The sequence below is a fragment of the Mesocricetus auratus genome, unplaced genomic scaffold, assembly GCF_017639785.1.
Source record: "Mesocricetus auratus isolate SY011 unplaced genomic scaffold, BCM_Maur_2.0 Super-Scaffold_100676, whole genome shotgun sequence".
Taxonomy (NCBI): domain Eukaryota; kingdom Metazoa; phylum Chordata; class Mammalia; order Rodentia; family Cricetidae; genus Mesocricetus; species Mesocricetus auratus.
The window spans coordinates 118,146,933-118,153,404 of NW_024429266.1; positions in this window are offsets into that span (position 1 = coordinate 118,146,933).

The window sequence follows — 6,472 nt, forward strand, 5'->3', positions numbered from 1 at the left end:
GAGTGAGTACTACTGTGGTTAATGACTAAAATAGTTATCTGGTGTAACTGTCTCAGGAGCTCAAAGATCTCTCAGTGCTACCTAACTCAGTTTCAAAGTCCACCTTGCCTGATAAGTAACAAGTCTGACCATTTATCTGGGCATTTGGCTGCATTCTGAGGGGTTAACCGAGAAAAAATCTGATTACAGGGTTGGCATGGTTATAGGGGTGATGCTCAAATTCTTAGACTCTCAGCTCATCACTCCTATTCACTCAACACATTAAGACCACCTCATCTTGATTGATTTAACAAGCAAGGAAAAAATCCCTGTGAACTCCAGATATAGGATGGGGAGGAATTTTTAATTCCTCATGACCATGAACCATTTTGGTGCTAGTAATAGAATCCAAACCGCCTGCCTAGTACTTGGTGGTCTCAGATTATGATCAGATATCCTTGCAGAGGTTGTCAAACATTCCAGGGTGGCTTCCTCTGTGTACCAGCTACTCAGGATGGCCAGCAGCCATCCCAGGATTTGAGAACAAATCTCAGCTCCACAGCTGTGTGACCTTGGACAAGACATTCAACTTATTTACATTTCATCAAAAAGTAGGAAACTAATACCTTGTGAGGACTTAAGGGTCACATCTGTAAGATAAAAGACACCTTGCCCAGCACAGGTTCCAAAGAATGAGTGCTTTAAAGTCTCACTTTCTGCACATTGTCCAGGTGTGGAGCTCTGTCCAGGTGTGGAGTAGATGTTAATTACTATCTACTGCAAGAAGAAACTTCTCCCATGAGGGTTAAGTAAAGCATTAATATATGGGTATATAAATATGTCATTAGGAGCCATTGTATTGCTATACTCCTTTAACAGAATAATAGTAGTAGGTTTTCCTTAGGGTCCGTGACCTATTTAGTCCCAGGGCCCTGTTAACAGTGTCAGATATGAGTTCCATTTCCTGGAGTGGGCCTTAACTCCAACTGAAAATTGGTGGGCTACTCTCATAACAGCTGTGCCCTTATTACACCAGTGGGCGGATCTTGCAGATAGGTTGCTACTGTAGCTTGTGGGGTTTGTAATTGGTAAACTGGTGATGACTTTCGTACTCTGGCAGTGTGTATGACACTTTCCAGCACTATGAATGCTAGTCAGTAGGGATGAGACGCTTCCAGCTGAATGCATCTAGATTTCTCCATGTTCTGTAGCATAAATATGTGGTATCTTCAGCAATAGGGTCTTACCATCAGGTTCTGAAGGGTCACCAATAGCACTGACAATAATTTGTATTGTTTAGGAGGGGCTGTGTAGCCCATTTCTGGTACCGGGGATTTTATGTGGTAGCATATGATGTCTAGTTAGGGCATTGCGTTCCCCATTATACAGTAACTCCACTTAAGCTCCCTTTATGTATTTAAAAGTCCCCATTCTCAACCATGCTGCTAAAATGATGAGAAGAAAGCATATGAGACAGGTACTTTTTTTTTCATCCACTGAAGCAACACAAGTAAGTTTAAGAAAGGAAGTGGCGCTGAGTATATGCAGTGTTCTGAGATGATGAAGAGCAGAGAGTCACGGCGGGGTACCCAAACAGCCTGCAGTCTGCGTGGTGGCTCAGCCAGAGTGCCCTGGAGAGAATTCACTCAGAGGATCAGTCCTGGGACAAAGGGTAGAAGAGCAAACCTCACTTCGCTCATTCTTATCCACTACTTTATTAATTTACAGAATAGTTACTCGATGCCTTCTGTAAACTGGGTGCTGTTTGATATTAAGCATGCAACCAGAATAAAAGCAGACATTGCCTGTGCCCCTCAAAATTCAAAGCATGCTTAACACCCTTGCACCCGAGTAATAATTTGCCAGAGTCAGGAGCTCTTGAGCTTCAACTCTGGTTGAACATGGTTATTTTCTGTGCTAATACTTTCGGCTCCGAGTCCCAGTCTTGTTATCTTGTGTCATTCACTCAATTGCTTTGATGAATTTCCATGCTGACTCACCCAGCCCAACCAGATTCTGACGCCGTGATATCAAAAGCCTGTCTGTGGATGGTGTTTGGATTTTTGTTGGTTTGTTTTGGTTTGGGTATTTTTGGGGGGGAGGTTGCTGTTTTGGTGTAGAGGATTGATTGTTCGTTTGTTTATTTTTTGTCTATGGACAGGATTTCAGCTGGATTTGATCGTTGGTAACTTGCATGTGTGGCTAGCTGATGGGGGTTTTTTAATTGGTCTACTCCAGTATTCTTACTCATTACTGTTAATTACCCAATGTGGCTGGTAGGCCAGGAGAATGCCTAATGGATGATCTAATGCCTACGCAGAAACACATTCCGGTTACTGGGAGGCAGACAGGTCATGCATTCTCTGTTCTGTCAGCAACACTTTTGCCTTTAGAGGTGTGGGGAAACAGAACCAGGCTCTGATGGCCAAGCAGCTATTTCTGATTCCAAGGAACTTTTTTATCCTGAGCTTACCATGCTTATTGTGAAAACTCATTTTGGGCAAAACTCTCTATCTCTCTTTGTTTTTTTGTTTCGTTTGGTTTCTGTGGTGCTGGGAACTTGAACATATTGAAAGAGATCTGCTGAGCTACACCCAAACCCCAGACTCTCATTCAGACTTGTTTCATGTTAGATGCACTTATCTTGGCAAACTATTTCTGTTTTAAAATGTAGTGCTCCGCTAGGTGAGTCTTGACAACTAGAAGGCCACTTTTCAAGGAGCTATGAGTCACGTGAAAGAAAGAAGGAAGGAAACGGAAGAAGGATAGAGAGACCCTAGCAACAGAAGTGACTTCTGGGAAACGTGCCGTTTGTGACATGCACAAGAAAAAGCTAGATGCTGTCCCCACAGGGTGTTCATTCCTGCCACGCTTCTGCAGGTTCGTTTACACTGGAGTCCAAGCTAACGCTAAGCTTCAAAGACTCAACATTTGGGCAGACACATGGGCTGTTTGCTTTGAGCCAATGGCAACGTCCCCCGGAGTTGGCTCAGAGAGCATTTCTGAAACACAGGCTGTCATGATTACTGGCACATAGGATGTGTGGAATGAAAGAGGCCTTGCAATAAAGAAACGCCTATGATACAACAATAAGCCCACACATTCAGTTCTTTTGGTAAATGTCAAATTTTACTCACCAGCCAACAACGATTACTCTTCCTTGGGTATTCCCCTTGAAAAACTATGCTGTCTTGGCCGTTTGTTAAGAAAGACACAAATTAGACTGGGCTGAGTTACCCCACCACTGTAGCTCAGGCTGCCTCATGCCCAGCTCTGCCCTTTCTCCTGGCAGGGATCCTCCTACACTACAGCATTCATCTTTGTCCTCGTCCTGGTCTGGCCCATATTATAATGGGAGGTGGTGGAGGAGACAGAGCTGGAATATCTGAATGTCTGAGGACTTTAGATCTGGGCCCAGAAAGACTTGATTTCAAATTTCAAATCTTCTTTGTGCTAGGTGAGCCTTGACCCCCAGCTCTGTGCAAGTCTTGATAATAATATGAATTTATTGTTGCTGGTATTCTTGTTTTGTGCTGGGTATTGAACTCAGGACCTTACACATGATTGACAAGCACCCTGTCACTGAGAGCTACACCCCATCCCCACAGAAGCTTATTAAAAGATAGCCAGTAGTTAAGAAAACTGGCTACTCTTCCTGAGAACCTGGGTTCAACTCCCAGAATCCAGGACAGCTCACAACCATCTGTAACTCTAGTCCTAGGGGATCAACATCTTCTTCTGGTTCCACAGCAACCACATACATGTGGCACACAGATATGCACTGTGGCACACACGCATGAAATAAGAACTTTTAAGAAAGTTACAACGGGAGCCCAGTGTGGTGGCACATGCCTTTAATCCCAACACTCCGGAGCAGAGGCAGGTGGATCTCTGTGAATTTGAGGCCAGCCTGGTCTCCAGAGTGAATTCCAGGACAGCTAGGACTGTTACACAGGGAAACCTTGTCTCAAAAATCAAAAGCAAACAAGTTGTAATGGGATAACACACACTACACATAACGTGTAACCAGAGATGTTCTTGGTTTTTATTGGCTGTCTTGGTCACAGGCTTCTTGTTAGTAAGAGTGGTTTAAAAGGCAGTGCTCATGTGGATTTGTACCAGATAGTGATGTTTGCCAGAATCGGTTTCCTTATGCATTATTTAGGGCTGTCCAATGCAACACTTAGCATTAACAGAAATTTCTATATCCATGCTGCCTGCCATCAGTTACCGCATGTAACTATTGAGCACTTCTAGTTTGCCTATAGGAAGCGACATCCAAATTGAATTAATTTAAATTTAAATAGCCATCCTTGTATGGTCTTTAGCCACTATGTTAGACTATACAGATTTATGAGATTAAAATCTGTGTAAAAGGGGGCCAACATTGTGATAGGATCATTAACAGAAATATAGGGACGCCTAGAGCTGGTAGGGCTGATTAAGTCTGGAAGAGTCAAATTTTTAATTAACATAATTCTTCTCATGTCTGCCAGCATATGAATAAGCAAAATATGAAATAACCCTCGACTTAGAAGTCAAATAGTCTAGTTTCAAGGGCTGTTTGATTAACTATAAATTCTACTGAAATGAGAAAGATTTGAAATCTTCAACATTTGTGCCATTTGGTAAACAGGCATAACAAGCAATGGCTGAGCATCAGACATGATCACTGAATCCCAACATGTACAGAAGAGTTTCTGGAATGTTCTCTTCCGTGGACAATGAACTTGGGCAACTGAGAGCATTTTAGGGGATTGTGACCGAGGAAGCAATGTCAGTGCAGTGAGCTCCCACATTGACAGACTAATGAAAAAGCTCACAGGAGGAAAAACAGATAAAGGTGTCATGTGTTTTGTTTCTGTTGGTGCAACCCAAGATATTAGTATAAATGGCGCTTGTTCAGTAATAAATGTGTCATATGTGTTATGAGAGAATGTCTACTACCTATCGAAAAAGCACCGATTTTACGTTACTTAATGTTGAACACAGAATTGAACATGGCTGAAGTTAAAGCTGTCCTTCACTGAGATTTAAAGACTTGGTTTTGAGCCTTGGTTCTGTCCGCTACCAGTTGGGTTGCCTTCAGCAAGCTGCTCACATGCTTTGTCCTCCCCATCCCTGCATGTGTAAATGCGGTGGCAATATTGCCCATCTTGCAACTTCTTTTAGGGGTTGAATGGAAAACCATGGAGCAATCTGCAAAGGGACAATCGCCGTCATCATCAGGTGTTTTACCAGACTACAGATGATCAGATCAAGGCTGTAAAGGTTAAATGACTTGTCCGTGGTGACACAATCTTAGGACAGAGGGCTCATCGCAACCACAGAGCACTGGATGAAGTTGCCCCAGTGAATTCAATAGTTTTTTTTTTTCAGATCCTTTTCTCTAGAAAGGTCTAAAATGACAAAACGGTAAAGCCCCACCTACCTTCTACGTGGGGAAGGAGAGGCTCTTTCCCAGGGCCCTTGTTAGTTATAACAGTCAACAGCCGACTGGATCGGATTCAGCTGCACTGGTAAGTGCAGTTTTACTGCCCCACAGCGCACTCGTTGACTTGGGACGTGCCTTTGGCTGCTTTGCACTACAACAGCAGAGTTGAGCAATTGCACTAGAGACCTTGTGATGTGCAAAGCCAAAAGTCTGCACTCTCTGCCACTTCCCAAATACATTAAAGAACATGGTCCTTCGGTCCTCGGGATCTGGCTATTAGAAGGCGGGGCCCACAACACTAGGCAGCTGCTAGTATTATGACCAGTGCGCCTTAGTCTTTGGGCCCTAGGTTTCTACATAGCTGTATGTGTTAATGTGGTAGACTATGGACTTGCATAGGCGTTGTCATTCACACGAAACCCTTGTAAGACTGGCTCTAATAACATTCCCTCAGAGAAGCGGGCATCCTCAGACTTGCACTTGAGGTTACAGCCACTCCTTGCTATCCAACCTCCAGCTTGGATGTAATCCCGCCCCAGCTGCAGTCTGCAGCAGACCTTGGTGGGTGGGGTGTTTGTTAAATCATGCAGGAGATAAAAGGCTAACCGAGGGTGTTAACTGTGGTGTAGCTCTGTTGAACCTTTGGCTCAGCTGCTGAGCTACCCATGCTCCTGTAAGTGGTCCTGAGTAAACTCACTGGTTCATCTAGCTGGACCCGAGTAACACTGTTGCTTTGGTTTGTTGGTGCTGTATCTGCAGAGAATAGCGTTTCTGTGGGTCTCCCCAGGGAAAGTCATCTAATACCCAGAGAGTAGGACTTGTGCACACCAGGAGGGCTTGGGACTTGTGCCACTGCTCACTTGGGCAGGAACAGTTTTAAAGATAGAAGGAAGCTACGAACAGGAAAAGTGCTCAGAAAACAGAAGTGGCAAATGAATTTTTCAAGTCCTTCTTAAACAGTTGCGGATCCTCAAACAGCAGAGCGTCCATCCTCAATGGAGGAGACGTTCTTGCTTCTCCTTTGGGTTTCAGTTCCTGGTGCTGAGTATGGAGTGGTCA